Source organism: Mustela putorius, unplaced genomic scaffold, assembly GCF_011764305.1.
Source record: "Mustela putorius furo isolate JIRA1106 unplaced genomic scaffold, ASM1176430v1.1 tig00001118_pilon_pilon_pilon, whole genome shotgun sequence".
Lineage (NCBI taxonomy): Eukaryota > Metazoa > Chordata > Mammalia > Carnivora > Mustelidae > Mustela > Mustela putorius.
In genome coordinates, this window is record NW_025421577.1 from 2,880,668 (window position 1) to 2,896,351 (window position 15,684).

General features: G+C 39.4%; 1 protein-coding gene and 1 pseudogene across 3 annotated transcripts in view; both read left to right on the plus strand.

Moving 5' to 3' along the window:
- CHRM3 (cholinergic receptor muscarinic 3) overlaps positions 1–15,684 on the plus strand; it is a 502,834-nt gene that overhangs the window by 19,605 nt on the left and 467,545 nt on the right. The gene's annotated exons all lie outside the window — the stretch shown is intronic.
- On the plus strand, positions 9,701–9,816 carry LOC123393988 (annotated as a pseudogene).

Genomic DNA, 15,684 nt, shown 5'->3' on the forward strand with positions numbered 1-15,684 from the left:
TTTGAAGTTTTCGTAATACATCAGTCCTTTAGAGAATCACATGGCTCCCAAGACTGTGATTAAATCAGAGCAGTCATCAGCACCCTGTGCCTCCCAGCTTCCCACTCTTGAGAGGCAAGCATTTTCCACTCTTTACGCCAGTTTTTTCTTCCCCCCTGTTATTTACTTCCAATTTCTTTCTTTTTTTTTTTTAATTTTTTATTTTTGATAAACATATATTTTTATCCCCAGGGGTACAGGTCTGTGAATCACCAGGTTTACACACTTCACAGCACTCACCAAATCACATACCCTCCCCAATGTCCATAATCCCACCCCCTTCTCCCAAACCCCCTGCCCCCGGCAACCCTCAGTTTGTTTTGTGAGATTAAGAGTCACTTATGGTTTGTCTCCCTCCCAATCCCATCTTGTTTCATTTATTCTTCTTCTACCCACTTAAGCCTCCATGTTGTATCACCACTTCCTCATATCAGGGAGATCATATGATAGTTGTCTTTCTCTGCTTGACTTATTTCGCTAAGCATGATACACTCTAGTTCCATCCACGTTTGTTGCAAATGGCAAGATTTCATTTCTTTTGATGGCTGCATAGTATTCCATTGTGTATATAACCACACATCTTCTTGATCCATTCATCTGTTGATGGACATCTAGGTTCTTTCCATAGTTTGGCTATTGTGGACATTGCTGCTATAAACATTCGGGGTGCACGTGCCCCTTTGGATCACTACATTTGTATCTTTAGGGTAAATACCCAATAGTGCAATTGCTGGGTCATAGGGCAGTTCTATTTTCAACATTTTGAGGAACCTCCATGCTGTTTTCCAGAGTGGCTGCACCAGCTTGCATTCCCACCAACAGTGTAGGAGGGTTCCCCTTTCTCCGCATCCTCGCCAGCATCTGTCATTTCCTGACTTGTTGATTTTAGCCATTCTGACTGGTGTGAGGTGATATCTCATTGTGGTTTTGATTTGTATTTCCCTGATGCCGAGTGATATGGAGCACTTTTTTCATGTGTCTGTTCGCCATCTGGATGTCTTCTTTGCAGAAATGTCTGTTCATGTCCTCTGCCCATTTCTTGATTGGATTATTTATTCTTTGGGTGTTGAGTTTGCTAAGTTCTTTATAGATTCTGGACACTAGTCCTTTATCTGATATGTCGTTTGCAAATATCTTCTCCCATTCTGTCAGTTGTCTTTTGATTTTGTTAACTGTTTCCTTTGCTGTGCAAAAGCTTTTGATCTTGATGAAATCCCAGTAGTTCATTTTTTCCCTTGCTTCCCTTGCCTTTTGCGTTGTTCTAGGAAGATGTTGCTGCGGCAGAGGTCGAAGAGGTTGCTGCCCGTGTTCTCCTCAAGGATTTTGATGGATTCCTTTCGTACATTGAGGTCCTTCATCCATTTTGAGTCTATTTTTGTGTGTGGTGTAAGGGAATGGTCCAATTTCATTTTTCTGCATGTGGCTGTCCAATTTTCCCAGCACCATTTATTGAAAAGGCTGTCTTTTTTCCATTGGACATTCTTTCCTGCTTTGTCGAAGATTAGTTGACCATAGATTTGAGGGTCTATTTCTGGGCTCTCTATTCTGTTCCATTGATCTATGGGTCTGTTTTTGTGCCAGTACCATGCTGTCTTGATGATGACAGCTTTGTAATAGAGCCTGAAGTCCGGAATTGTGATGCCACCAACGTTGGCTTTTCTTTTTCAATATCCCTTTGGCTATTCGAGGTCTTTTCTGGTTCCATATAAATTTTAGCATTATTTGTTCCATTTCTTTGAAAAAGATGGATGGTACTTTGATAGGAATTGCATTAAATGTGTAGATTGCTTTAGGTAGCATAGACATTTTCACAATATTTATTCTTCCAATCCAGGAGCATGGAACATTTTTCCATTTCTTTGTGTCTTCCTCAATTTCTTTCATGAGTACTTTATAGTTTTCTGAGTATAGATTCTGTGTCTCTTTGGTTAGGTTTATTCCTAGGTATCTTATGGTTTTGGATGCAATTGTAAATGGGATTGACTCCTTAATATCTCTTTCTTCTGTCTTGCTGTTGGTGTAGAGAAATGCAACTGATTTCTGTGCATTGCATTGATTTTATACTTCCAATTTATTTCTAAACACCATGCTTAGACTTCTGTGTCTTGCTTTTGGGCTTTTAGAATCTACTTCCCACTATAGAAAATCTCCTTCCTTATACACCCAAGACAATCACATTAAAATTTTGGTCATATTAGTACTCGATATTAACGTGTTTTGACTGTAAATTTTACTCACGACTAAACCATTTAGTGAATGACAATATTTTCATTTTTTGTATTTTTTTTCTCATAATTAATACTTGTCTCATGTTCTCCTTTCCTTTCTTTTCCCTTCTTTTCCTTTCCTTCCTTTCTCCTCCCCCTCCCCTCCACCACTCCCCTCCCCTCCCCTCCCCCACTCCCCTCCCCTCCCCCACTCCCCTCCCCTCCCCTCCCGGTTGTACCTTCCTGTCCTCTTCCATCTTCTCAGGAGTCTTCCAGAACCCGTTGCCCTCTAGACCTACCACTTACCTGCACTCTTTGGGATTCCCTCACTATCCTCCTCCCTGCACTGTCCCTTGTCCTCGGAATGCCACCATTTTATCAGCTGTAGCATGAGAAGGATAATTACTGTACTCGTTTCTTCTGGTTATCAAGAAGATTGAATGACTGTATGTGTAAGCATTTAGTGGACTTTTCACGTCATTACCCCCCTAAAGACAATAGCTGCTATTTTTGCTGTTATATATATTTTTTTATTGTTACTTTTCTATTATCATCGTACCTGTCTCATCGCCTAGTTTCTATGAGATGATATGATTAGAGTAGGAGATGACAGGGGAATAGGTTGAGGGCCTTGCAGAGTGCTTGTATAATCATAATTATTACAGTTATTAAGGATCTGTCACCCTGTAGATGTCTTCCAAGGGTAAATCAGACCAGATTCTCTCTGGAGGAGAGAGAGGTGCTTCTTTTCAGTCTGGCTGAGGGTGGCTGGTTGGCCATTGCTGGTCTTACCTCCCTGTTCTCTGGCTTTCCTAAGAAAGGTCCATTTTCTGTAAAGGTTAGAACTGAACCATAATCTGAATTGAAATCAAATGGTGTTGTCTTCTTATAGTTTCCTACATTTTTGTGAACTTCAGTCCACATGCTTTAACATTAGGATGAACGAAACAGTACAACCTAAAAGCACAAATGGCCATGTCAAATAGAGAACTCACTCGTACAGGCTGTTTAATTAATTTGTTCAATGGAGAGACTCAAAATCGAGTGGATTTAGAAGTTGCTTTGCAGGTAGGGTGGTTTTGGGGTGTGGAGGGTACCCACACACACACATACACATACACACAGACACACACACGCTTCTTTTAAAAAGTAAACACCAGCTTGTTTTCTGTCATGATGATTTCCATTGCAAACGTTTGCTTTGGTGGTTTTAAAATCACATTAACGATATTGGAATTATATAAACCCAAGGCGGGGAAGTGTTTGTTGAAAAGAAATGAGGGTTCTTGACAAAGGGAATTTGAGTTTCAGACTTGCCTAAGACCTCGTCCTTTGTGAAACTTCCTGGGGTCGTTGGGTGAGTCGCTGGCAAACAGGTGTGTGTCTGCAGCTGACAAGCCAAATGTGTCTGAGTGAGTGTTGGGGCCCAGCCCGCCTCATCACTGCTCTGCTCTTTGTTCCATCTAATCCTTGGCTTCTTTGCGACTCACAAGTAATTCTGTATCGAGCACACTTGCTGTGGTGACAGCTGAGTCCTTGTCTTTGACATACATCGAAAGAAGAATTCCACAATGAGTCACACAAGTGGCTTACTTTTTTTTAAAAGGTATTCATCCCTTTCCTCACTTAGATTGTAACAAACCTAAGCAGTTTTTCATATTCACGTGGGTTGCATCTACCAAGGGCAACTGTTTACAACAGTTTGATGTTATTTGGATACACTTTCCAAGTTGCCCCTGTTATGGGACATTCAGCAAACCTCAGCCTCAACCTTATAGTTTGCTCCAAAGCAGGTAGGAAAAAAAACTTGGAACAGGACAAATTCATTTAGATCACATAGCATATTTTTTAGGAAAATGGGCAAGCATAAATAGCAGGCCTAATTTCATGTATTTTCTTAAATTCAGCTCAGCTGAGAACAAGGAGGCTTATTTCAATATATAGAGTAGAAATTGAATAGGCTGTATATGACTATAGGGTAGAATTGAATAGAAAATTTTATTTTATGATCAGTTTCTTGGGAGCTTCTGCCTTTGTGGAACAAAGGGCTAGTAGTAGAAATGCCAGTAGGTATAGGAATGACCCTTCCACTACAGAATGACTCACTGGCAATAATATATATATATATATATATATATATATATATATTTATATTTATATTTATATTTATATAATGTTTACCAAAAAATGCATGTGCTTGTACTGTGTTAGAACAGTGTTAAGTATTTCTTTTGTAATACCTCATTTATCCTTAAAACCATACTACAGAGCAGGCATCCTCTCTGATTACCCACCTTAAGGAAATAAAATAATCCTTCATATGATTTTATGTCTTCACCGATCATAGGTTGGTTTTTGTTACATGATAGTTTAGTTTTGACTAAGTTTTAGTTTAGACTAAGATTTATCTGTTCCTGTCACTCATTTTCCCCTGAAGTTTAAGTTCAAACAAGTGACGATATGCTGTCAGGGTAGGACATAACCACTGACATGTGTAGGAAAGGAAAGGAATTTCCCCTTCCACAAAATAGAAATGTTCTCTGTAGAAGAATATTGTTGTTGTCTGGGGTGGGGAATAGAACCTCTGATGGACATTTCATTCACTTTCTTTGAATCTTATTGTTTTAATAAATGGTCAGGAATGGGAACTAGAATGAATTGTATTTGTATCTTCTTTCTAATAAAATACATCCATCTGTACTAATGACTATGAGGCATCAGAAGCAGTTGTGAACTATGTGTTCTTTTTGCTGCCAATTAATATTTTCCTTTTTTTCAGAAGATGATTTCAGGGATTTCTAGTTTGTACGTCAAGACAGTGGTGGTGGGGGGAGTTTGAAATAAAGATGTGTAAGATCTAACAAGGACTATGCCCTTACCTTTCAGACTCATTGCAGGTTGGTAGGTGAGTAGACCTTCTGGAAGGGTTTATATATACTCTTCATTCTCTCCCAGGGATATGGTTTGGCAGCCCAGCTTACTGCTATTTAATAAGCTGCTTTAACTCTCTCATCAGATAGGAGGATGTGTAGTTGGGGAACAGGAGGGGCTGGGTCACACCACTGCTGATGTAGAAGGAGGAGGGAGAAACCATTAGGAAAGAAAGTGGTTGCTGAAATTGTTTTGCAATTCATGGAGCAAGAGCAAGCACAAGGGAATAAGCTTATAACATTATGGGAATTCGGGGGTTCATTTGTAGGATGAAAAAAAGATCTGTGAGAACAGAATCCTACGGTACCAGAGGCTGCCTAATAACAGACTGACTAGGTGATTTTGCAATCACCCAACCATCTGTTTCTGAATTTGGGGAAAGAAGATGCATGTGAACTTTTCATCATCTTTCTAAGATGCAAAGAAAACAATTTCAGCTGTGAATATGTGTTGCTCACACATGCTGTTTTCAAAAGAAAAAAATGTGTGAATGGAGAAAATTTTAAGATGTGAAATTCATAGACTTCATGATAGAATAAAGAATTTAGTCTAGTATATTTTAGAACAAGTGGTCTGCGCTTCTGGGTAAACTTTAAGTTTGTTCCATTTGGTTCTTTGAAGAAAAGAGAAAGAAGACTGCTCCAAACTCAGTTTTTCAAAATATTGCTATAGAAGCTGATGAAAGGTTAACTTTTTAATGAACAATAAATTAAAAGCTCATGGTGGTACGCCTGGGTGGCTCAGTGGGTTAAAGCCTCTGCCTTCGGCTCAGGTCATGATCTCAGGGTCCTGGGATCGAGCCCTGAATCAGGCTCTCTGCTCAGCGGGGAGCCTGCTTCTTCCTCTCTCTCTGCCTGCCTCTCTGCCTACTTGTGATCTCTGTCTGTCAAATAAATTAAAAAAATCTCATGGTGGTATGGCTATTATCCTTTATACTCATAAATTATGTTTTAAACTAATATATGAAATATAAAATTAAGTTTTAATTATTTTTTGCTTTTTCATAATTTTACACATATATATGCATAGTTCTTTAAGCTTAAAGGCAGCTATTTTAGATATTCCTAATATTTTGACGTCGACAGGACATACTAATTTTGAGTTCTATAGATGTCCCTTTCGACTAAAGACCATCTGAAGAAATATCACAAGTTTTCACCCCTAGACAGATGAATGCAATGAAGAAAATAAACAATTGGGTCATGAATTTTGTTGTAACTATTTGAGAGCAGATAGCCAGTTGTAACAGATTTGTTTTTCCTTTTCGACATTTTTTTATTTACCATCATCAAACATTTGCTTCTCAGTTAAAAATTTATATAAGATAGGATGCTAGTACATCTTAATAAATAAAGCAGACTAAGTAGCAGATTTTTTGGACTATAACGCCTGCTCTTTTAACAAAATGTTTTCATAAACGTTTCCTGAAGCATATGGACATTTAGGCATTGAACCAGTGGTGCTAAACTCCGATTGCTTACGTCAGGGCGGTAGTGGGTCAAGTGCATTTGCAAACGTACCCCCCCCCCGGAAGGGAATCTACTCTGGACAAATAGATGTCTCGCTCCCCTCTGCAGACCACACACTGCTGGCTCTGAACCTGTCTTTGCAACAAGACGAAGTTTACCCTCTGTTGCCAGATCTGTTACATGTGTAAGAGATGCTTGAAGTTTCTTAACATTACTCTTACTGATGTTTAGATGTGGCTTTATATATTTTTTTATTAAAAAAGTTTCATGAGAATACTATGCAGCCATCAAAAGAAATGAAATCTTGCCATTTGCAACAACATGGATGGAACTAGAGCGTATCATGCTTAGCGAAATAAGTCAAGCAGAGAAAGACAACTATCATATGATCTCCCTGATATGAGGAAGTGGTGATGCAACATGGAGGCTTAAGTGGGTAGAAGAATAAATGAAACAAGATGGGATTGGGAGGGAGACAAACCATAAGTGACTCTTAATCTCACAAAACAAACTGAGGGTTGCTGGGGGGAGGGGGTTTGGGAGAAGGGGGTCGGATTATGGACATTGGGGAGGGTATGTGATTTGGTGAGTGCTGTGAAGTGTGTAAACCTGGTGATTCACAGACCTGTACCCCTGGGGATAAAAATATATGTTTATAAAAAATAAAAAATTAAAAAAAAAAAAAAAAAAGTAAAAAAAAAAAAAAAAAAAAAAAAAGTTTCATGAGCCAATGAAAGATGTTTGTGGATCAGGTCTAGCTAGTAGGCAGACATCTCGTGATGTTTGTATCAAATATTTGTGTGGGGGCCATACTAGTACATGCCAGTGTTCTGTTACTTGAATTTTAACCTGCGTCTTAGAAGCATTTGTGATTTTGAGTCCATTAATTCGTGCATTAGGGAGACATTTGTAGGTTTTTTAGGATTTTATTTATTTGAGAGAGAGAGAGAGAGAGAGCACCAAGCATGGGGTGGGAGGTGAGGGTGGGAAGGAACAGAGTGGGAGGGAGAAGCGGACTCCTTGCTGAAACCAGGCTGGATCCCAGGACCCTGGGATGGCGACCTGAGCTGAAGGCAGACACTTAACTGAGTCACCCAGGTGCCCCGACATTTGTGTATGTGGTTTTCTTTTAATGGTTATGTTTTTCGTTTATTGAAAACCTTGAAAGATTTTAATTATTACAAATAACATATTTCAGGGGCGCCTGGGTGGCTCAGTGGGTTAAAGCCTCTGCCTTTGGCTCAGGTCGTGATCCCAGGGTCCTGGGAACAAGCCCCGCATCAGGCTCTCTGCTCAGTGCAGAGCCTGCTTCTCTCTCTCTCTCTGCCTGCCTCTCTGCCTACTTGTGTTCTCTGTCAAATAAATAAATAAAATATTTTTAAAAAAATAACATATTTCAAAAATCCATTTGCTTTTGATGAAGGAGCTGACGTTCCTATGTATTTTTCCTCCTCCTCTGAATGTCTCTTAGGGAGAAATCATGCTGATATTGGCATTGAAGTAGGACAAAGTATAGTGCTTGAGAGGGAAGGTAACATCTGTGATAATCCGTCATTTGATGGTTGGTTTCCTCACTGCTATTTCATGGGATATGGTTGGTGACTTTGTTCTTTAATGAGATGGGAGCTCATTGGAGGGAAAGAACACATCCAGTGTGGGCTCAGCATGAACATGTCTTTGAAATAGACCTTGAAGGATCTATAGGATTTCTATAGCAGAAATGATGTTTATAGAGCGTATGCTGGGATGTGTGGTAGCCACATTTGGGGTGGAGACTGGTTGCATGGCCCATTTTGTCTGAAGCTTAGGATAAAAGCAGGAAGGAAGGAAGGGAAAGACAAGACACAGCCATGTTCTAGTCTAAGGGTCCTGATTACTGCTGATCTCTATATGGTATACATCTCTCTGACTCGTCATGGTTTTGAAGGCACATACATCTGTTCTTTCTTTCTTTAATTCATTGTGTTGCCTCAATGAATTTGTGGATTTGACTTGATCTGACTTTAGATATCCAGCTCTCAAGAGAGTTCTTGTAAGTACTTACTAGAGTCAAACAAATTTTAGTCCTGTGAGCTCCCACCCAACCTTTCCATATGGATTAACTTTTTTTTGGAAGAGTAAGAATGGAAGTGTTATGCTTTTTGTATCTTTGACCATGTGGAGATATAATGTGCCTTGACATATGGATTGTTCTTTAAGTTATAACAACATGTACAATTGGATTTAGGATCTAATGTTAGGAAATCACAAGGGAAAAATTTTATAAGACTGTTAAGTTTTATCTCTCTGCTTGAAGGATGTTTGAAGGACGATAGTTAAAAGGACCAGATCATATATGATGAAAGCTTTTGGATGTGAGGAGTCCTTTTATTAAATTCCAGAATTTAATAAAAGGAAATGTTAACAATGTTCACATATAACCATCAGAATGCAAATGGGGGGCAATTTATTGTATTAAAAGATCAGAAATAAGATAACTTCAGCCTTTCACTCTAGATTACGTCATTCGTCATGGTGTTGCTGTACAGCACTTGATCGAGGGGAACTTGAACAAGTTCAGCTCGTATGGGGTGAGTGTAAAGCAGCTGAATTTGTGTCTTTCTCCCACTGCCTCTTCCTGTCATCTCAGTGGGGCTGAGCATTCCCCTACCCCTGTATGGAAGTTAACAGCCCTGTGACTTTCTGGTCCTCCTGTCATACCCCAGACTCGATTTAGTAATTAGACTGTATACTCCACCCAATGGTCGGCATTCTAACATGGGGTAAGAGTGAATCATTCCTTTGCTGGCTCAGGCTTCTTGAGGAGCAAAGTTGGTAGGCAAAAGAGGGGAGTATGAAGGCTTCTCATTTTTGGAGACGTGAGAGCTCTCACATAGCCCCTTGGTTCAGGGGTTCTTCATCATTGCTCCAGAGCACTCTGCGTGTTTACCTCTAACACTTACCTCACTTTATTGTAACTAAGTGCTTCCCCTCCTTAATGAGGATATAATATTTCCAACATCCTTGCTTTCCATACACCTTGTAGAGTAGACACCATCAGGAATACACCTGGGTGTCTACAGCCATACCACCCTGAACGCGCCCGATCTCGTCTGATCTCGGAAGCTAAGCAGGGTTGGGCCTGGTTAGTACTTGGATGGGAGACACCTGGGTATCAGGAGACACATGCCAAAGGATAGGATCAGACTCCTAACTGGGGTTCGTAAAGGTCTTGTGAAGCTTTAAAGAAGTAGGGGTGTTCTGAATCTACCTGGGAGATTTTGATTCCATGGATACTTAAAGTTTCACAGGGGATTCTGATTTATAGTGGAGTTGAAATCCAATGGAGCTGGATATTTATTAAGTTTTTGTAAATTTAATAGCATCGAAACACTTTAATTAAGGAACATTTAAATTTTAGTCTAAAAATGAGTTTCATAATAAGAAATCTTAATGATGTTTTTTCCTCGCTCTGAGTAAAATTATTAAAAACACTCTCTATCTTTTGAGACTGGTAAATAGGTATTGATTTCAGTATAAATCTCCTGGGACGACTCTGTTAGCTTTCCCAGTTATTTTATTTAGTTAGTAAGTTTCATACAAATGGTCAAAGTTTAAATGTAAGAAAATTATTTTTTAAGAAAGAAAAAAAATGACTGTTTTATAAGCCTCCTGTGATGTTAAAACATTGAAGCACCAGAGCTCCGTCGTGCAGATTGTTTTCGCTTCTCCTAGTTGACCTATAGGTCTGGTGGCCATTTAATAACTTTAATTTATGACAAGCTTTTCTGCTTTTTAAAAAGAATTCACGTTTTTAATGGGGAAAATGGCAAAAGAGTCAATAGAGAGTGCATAAAACCTCTGTAAAATATGCTAGGTAGAGTTGGATCTTTTCAAAGGAAATGAATAAGAATGCATTCCAATTCATTGATTTTTTTTTTTTAAAGATGCACCAGCTTTCTATAATAATTCAACAAATGTTTATTAAGTATCTATAACACATCCTGTATGTTTCGTTATCATAAAAGAGCAAAACTGTGCTATATGTTTAGAATGCTTGTTAAGAAGAATTCCCCCTTGGTGCCTGGCTGGCTCAGTCAGCAGGGCATGTGCCTCTTGATCTCTGGGTCATGAGTTCGAGCCCCATGTTGGGTCTGGAGCCTAGTTAATTTAAAAAAAGAAAAGAAAAAAGAAGAATTCTTGGAAACATTGTGCCATTAGTGACAATTAGTATTCTCATATGCCCATTTTATTTTCTGATTTCTTTATATAAAATGCCACTTTGTTTTTAGCCTTTTATTTGGGGGGTACTGAACATTTATTAAAGTGACTTGAGGTGTTATCAACCTGCATTTAATTATATAAGCTACTGTTTTGCTTATTAATATCTATCATTTAAGTATTTGTTAAATCCAAAACTCCCCTTTAAGATGCTCAGCAAATTTTAAAAAATCCCATTTATGCATTGTTTTCCCATATATTCACGTATGTACGACTTGCTCTTTATAAAGAGAATTTCTTTGCTCTCCAAATATATAAACTGGTCATTCTTGATTTGACCTCCAAAACATAGTTCAGGAAATATGAAGTTCTCTTACCCTTTTATTGAGAAATTCCAATCATCCGTGTGAAATTTATCCTGTGGAATGCGTCACCTCTAATGTGGTCTTCCTCTGTCCATTTCTCTATATTAGGCTAGTTTTTCAGTCTCTGGTTTTCGTTGTCACACCACACCATACTGACGCCAGATTTTTTATTGGACTAACGAATGCACTTAAATTTTTTTTTTATCATGTGAAGAATGAACATTATAATTTATATTCCACCGTGGAATGCGCATAATACAATAATTGTAAGGCACATAGATGTAATTATCCTCTGTAGCTAACTTGTCTCCATTGTTAAATTATAACACAGATAACACTCATGGAGATGAAGGTACAGTGACACCTTAGCCAAGACGGTATAAATAAAGCCAAAGCTGCTTACCAATCATGGTCAAAAGGAGGGAGTTTACCTTTCTTTTATATTTTACAAAATGTTTTCCTTTGATGCAAAAATAAGGGACCATCTCTAGGTCCATAAGGAAGCTTTGGGATTTCAGAATTTGGACAGAGACTGCATTTTTCCTATAGTGGACTTCCACTGAAGTTTGAGACTTTTACCGTGTTCAGTAACTTCATTCTTCTAGACCCTCCAAACCCTGAGAAAGTGACTTTGCGCTGTGCAAAGTCAGTAAATCATCTTTTGCTTTATTTCATCATTGTTGCTGTTTGCTGTGTTCCTTTGCTTCTTCAGAACCATCATTGGAAGAGTGTGGATTACAATTGTGTTATGCCAAGCTTCGCATACTTATTTTTAAAGGACAATCTAAAAAAATATAAATAAATAAATAAATAAATAAATAAATAAATAAGTAAAAAGCAGAGGACAGTCTCAGCATTGAGAAGGCAAAGGTTTTGTAATGACAAGTTGTTGATGAAATCCTTTGACAAGAATATAGACCATGTAACACATGAAGGCAGTGATCACATAAAATAAGGCATTATGGGAGTTTTGCAACTAAGAGAATGGCTCTCAAGATCAGAAGGTGTGCGTGCCCCGCCAGTTTGATTTCCACACAGTCGCCTAAATTTTGTTTGGTTCTTGGTCTTCTTAGCTGTGAAACAGAGGTAGCCTGTCCATCTCGAAGGGCTGGAGCCAGGGTAAAATGAGCCAAAGTGTGTTAGACTCACCTGCAGGGCACCTGTACCTGCAGAAATCTTGGGAAATTGATTGAAATTCCACCTTATTTCTTCCTCAGCATTTCTTCATCTTTTTAGGACATGTGTCAAAAAAAAAATACATGTACAGCAGGTGTGCGATGTTGATCCTCATATTTTTGCATTTAAAAGAAAATCTTATGCAATCAAGAAGTTAAAACTCTCGTGGTGATGATAACTTGTTTATGGAACATTTTGACTGGAATAGAAGCTCCTTACCACGTATGCTCAAAGACCACCTGGATTCCGTTTCTCCAAAAGTATGCATTAACCACTTAGCCTGTGTGGGGGGCAGCATCATGGAGGAGGATAGAGAGTGGGAATGAAGACGAAAGACAATCTCGGATCATAGCAGTATCGGAGCAGTATTTGGGAATCCAAGACCCTCAGTGAAATTATTTAACAATTAATCAGTATATACTTGAGTGAGATGTTATTGTAAAACTGTGTTACAAAAGTGTAGAGTCAGAAAAGTTTATGAAGTAGGATTAAATTGAAGAATTTATAAAAAAAAGGTTCGATCAGAATGACTGGTACTGTGTAGAAGCCCAATGAAGAGTAGGTTTAAAAGTCACATATATTATTGTGATTTTTTTTCCTCCTCTAAGAAATGGAAAAACATTTAAGAAGAAAGCTTTAAAACTTCAGGCCAAATGCCTCTTCCGTTGTGAAGCTGCATTGAATATCCAGATGCTGTTAACCTGTTTCTCTACGAGGCATCCATAGATTTCAGCCCTATCTATATTGGTGTTCCTTCCACATAATATGGCAGTTGCTGGTGTATCCTTCTGGGTAGACCAGGTGTTCCTAGGGGAGTTGAGAGGATCTTATGTAACCGTGTAGTTCATGTCCTTATAACCCAGGACCTGGAACATAAGAATTTGCTCATGACTGTTTGTTGACTTAAATAATGGTTTTTGAGGTGGGCATGGATGAAAATTTAGATTTGTGTCCATGGCAGGACATGGGGTGGGGCACGGGTGAAGTATCTTCAGGAATGGGAACAATCTTTAAAGATGTGGAGATTGAAATGAGCACGTCATTTCATTCATTCATTCAATGAACACCTATTAAACAGCTATTTGGTGCCAAGCACTTGAGTAAAAACAGAGATATCCTCTCCCTCTGGAACGTACAGGCTAGTGGGAGAGATCAGCATTAATCAAACAGTCATGACAGTAAGTACACATTTGTAGCTGTGATAAATTCCACAAAGGAGAGGTACATGGAGCTCTAAGACAGCGTCTGACCTAGTCGCAGAGGACAGAGTGTTATGTGCAATGCGGTGACAAGAGGAGGGGGAAGGATTCTTACCACATAGAACAGTGTTGCAGACACAATGTGATGCTTTGAAAGAAGGCTGTGGGGCCAGTCCAAGAGAATGAGGTGGAGGGTGGTGGGTGTTAGCCTGCAGAAGGCAGTGGGGACCAAGCCATTTAGTGCTCTAGAGGACACTTTATAGAGGTCTGACTTTCTTGTAAGAACAGTCCAAACCATTGAGAAGTCTTAAGTCTTACATGAGCAGTGAAGGGGTGGCAGAAATCAGAATCAGACTTTCATTGTGGCATCTTGAAGAGTTGACTCTGGCTGCGGCATGGGTGATGCAGGGGGACACGGCCAGAGTGGATTCTGGGTGAGGATCTGGGAGGCTGTTTGCAGTCCCTTGGAGGCTTGGACAGGAGTGCTAATGTTGGAGACAGAGTAGTAGGATTATGGGACGAAGAAGGGTTGGTAACCTCACTACAAGTGATTTAGGAGTAACAAGAATTAAGGTTGAATTGTTTCTATTGGCATAGGAGCTGAAAGATGCAACCTTAAGGGGTCAAACCCAAATCAGATGACCTTTCACATCTCTGCCTTTATCTTTACTTCATTCCCTCAATCATTTCTTCAGCAAGTCATTGACTTATTCATTCACTCACTCAGTACTTACAGTGTGCCTACCATGTGTCCACACAAAACCTAGTATCCTTGCTAACCTCAGTCTCCCCTTCCTCTGTCTCTCAACATGTTGTAATTTTTCTTACCAAAGTACAGCTCCAACCTATTTTCCCAAGACCACTTTGTGGGTCTTCCCAGTTAGAAATAGCAGCCTTCAGTCACCTTTCCACCAGGTAGAAATGTCACAGCTCTAAAGCAGCAAGGCATTCTGCTTGATCAGTAGTAGGGACAAAGACCTTCTTTTTTGGTTCCTCCCACTGTTCCCACTGGAGCAGAGACCCACAAACTATAGGCACATGGTAAATGCTTATTGGAGTAAGTTAAAATAAATTGAAGAAAACAAAGGAGTGAACTTTTCCATAGAACAAAACTAAATGGTCCCCAAATGATGATCAGATTCCATTGATGTCCCTACCTTTATTTGTTATTTTTATTATTTTCCTGGAAAATGACTATTAATTTATATTTTTTTTTCATGTTGAGTCTTAAAACACTCCATTCTTTGTAATTGTGTTCTTTCAGAAATCCCTGCTGAGTTGGGTAATCTGACCTACCCTCTGACAAACGTGGCTTTCAGTGTTATGCCGGACCAGCGTGTTCCAGCTTTCCAGCTCAGGAAAGCCTGATGCGCCCTCTCCTATCCAGTGATGTTGCTTTGGTAGCTTTAAATTGGCAATGATGACAGTATTTCCACCACAGAAACTGCCAAGTGCTACAAATCAGAGCTTTGGCCTCTCCCTCAGAAAGCTGGCAGTTAGTTACTTTCTAGTACACCACTGCTTTGAATATGAAAACAAACAAAAAAATTAAGATTAGTGGATTACATTAATTCCTAAGCGTGTGTGTGTGTGTGTGTGTGCATATGCACACACACACACACACATATACACAGAGGTTGAGGTGGTTTGGAACTGTTTGTAAGACCCATGGGAAAAAGTGAAAATTCTCTTATTGATATCTTATTTTACACCTTACTCACTCATTCAAGAAATGCTCTTACTGGCGACAATAGCAAGCAATTGTCTTTTTCTGCAAACTGATCACAGCCACTTGGTGGGAGATAACAGGGATGCCTGCACAGCATAATGAAGATGGACTTTGGACTGAAGTAGAAGCCATGCAGATAGAAAGGAAGGGGGCTTAAGACCTATGTAGGAGAGGGGCGCCTGGGTGGCTCAGTGGGTTAAGCCTCTGCCTTCAGCTCAAGTCATGATCTCAGGGTCCTGGGAGATCGAGCCCCACATCAGGCTCTCTGCTCAGCAGGGAGCCTTCTTTCTCTCTCTCTCTGTCTGTCTCTCTGCCAGCCTCTCTGCCTACTGGTGATCTCTCTGTCAAATAAAACAAAATCTTAAAAAA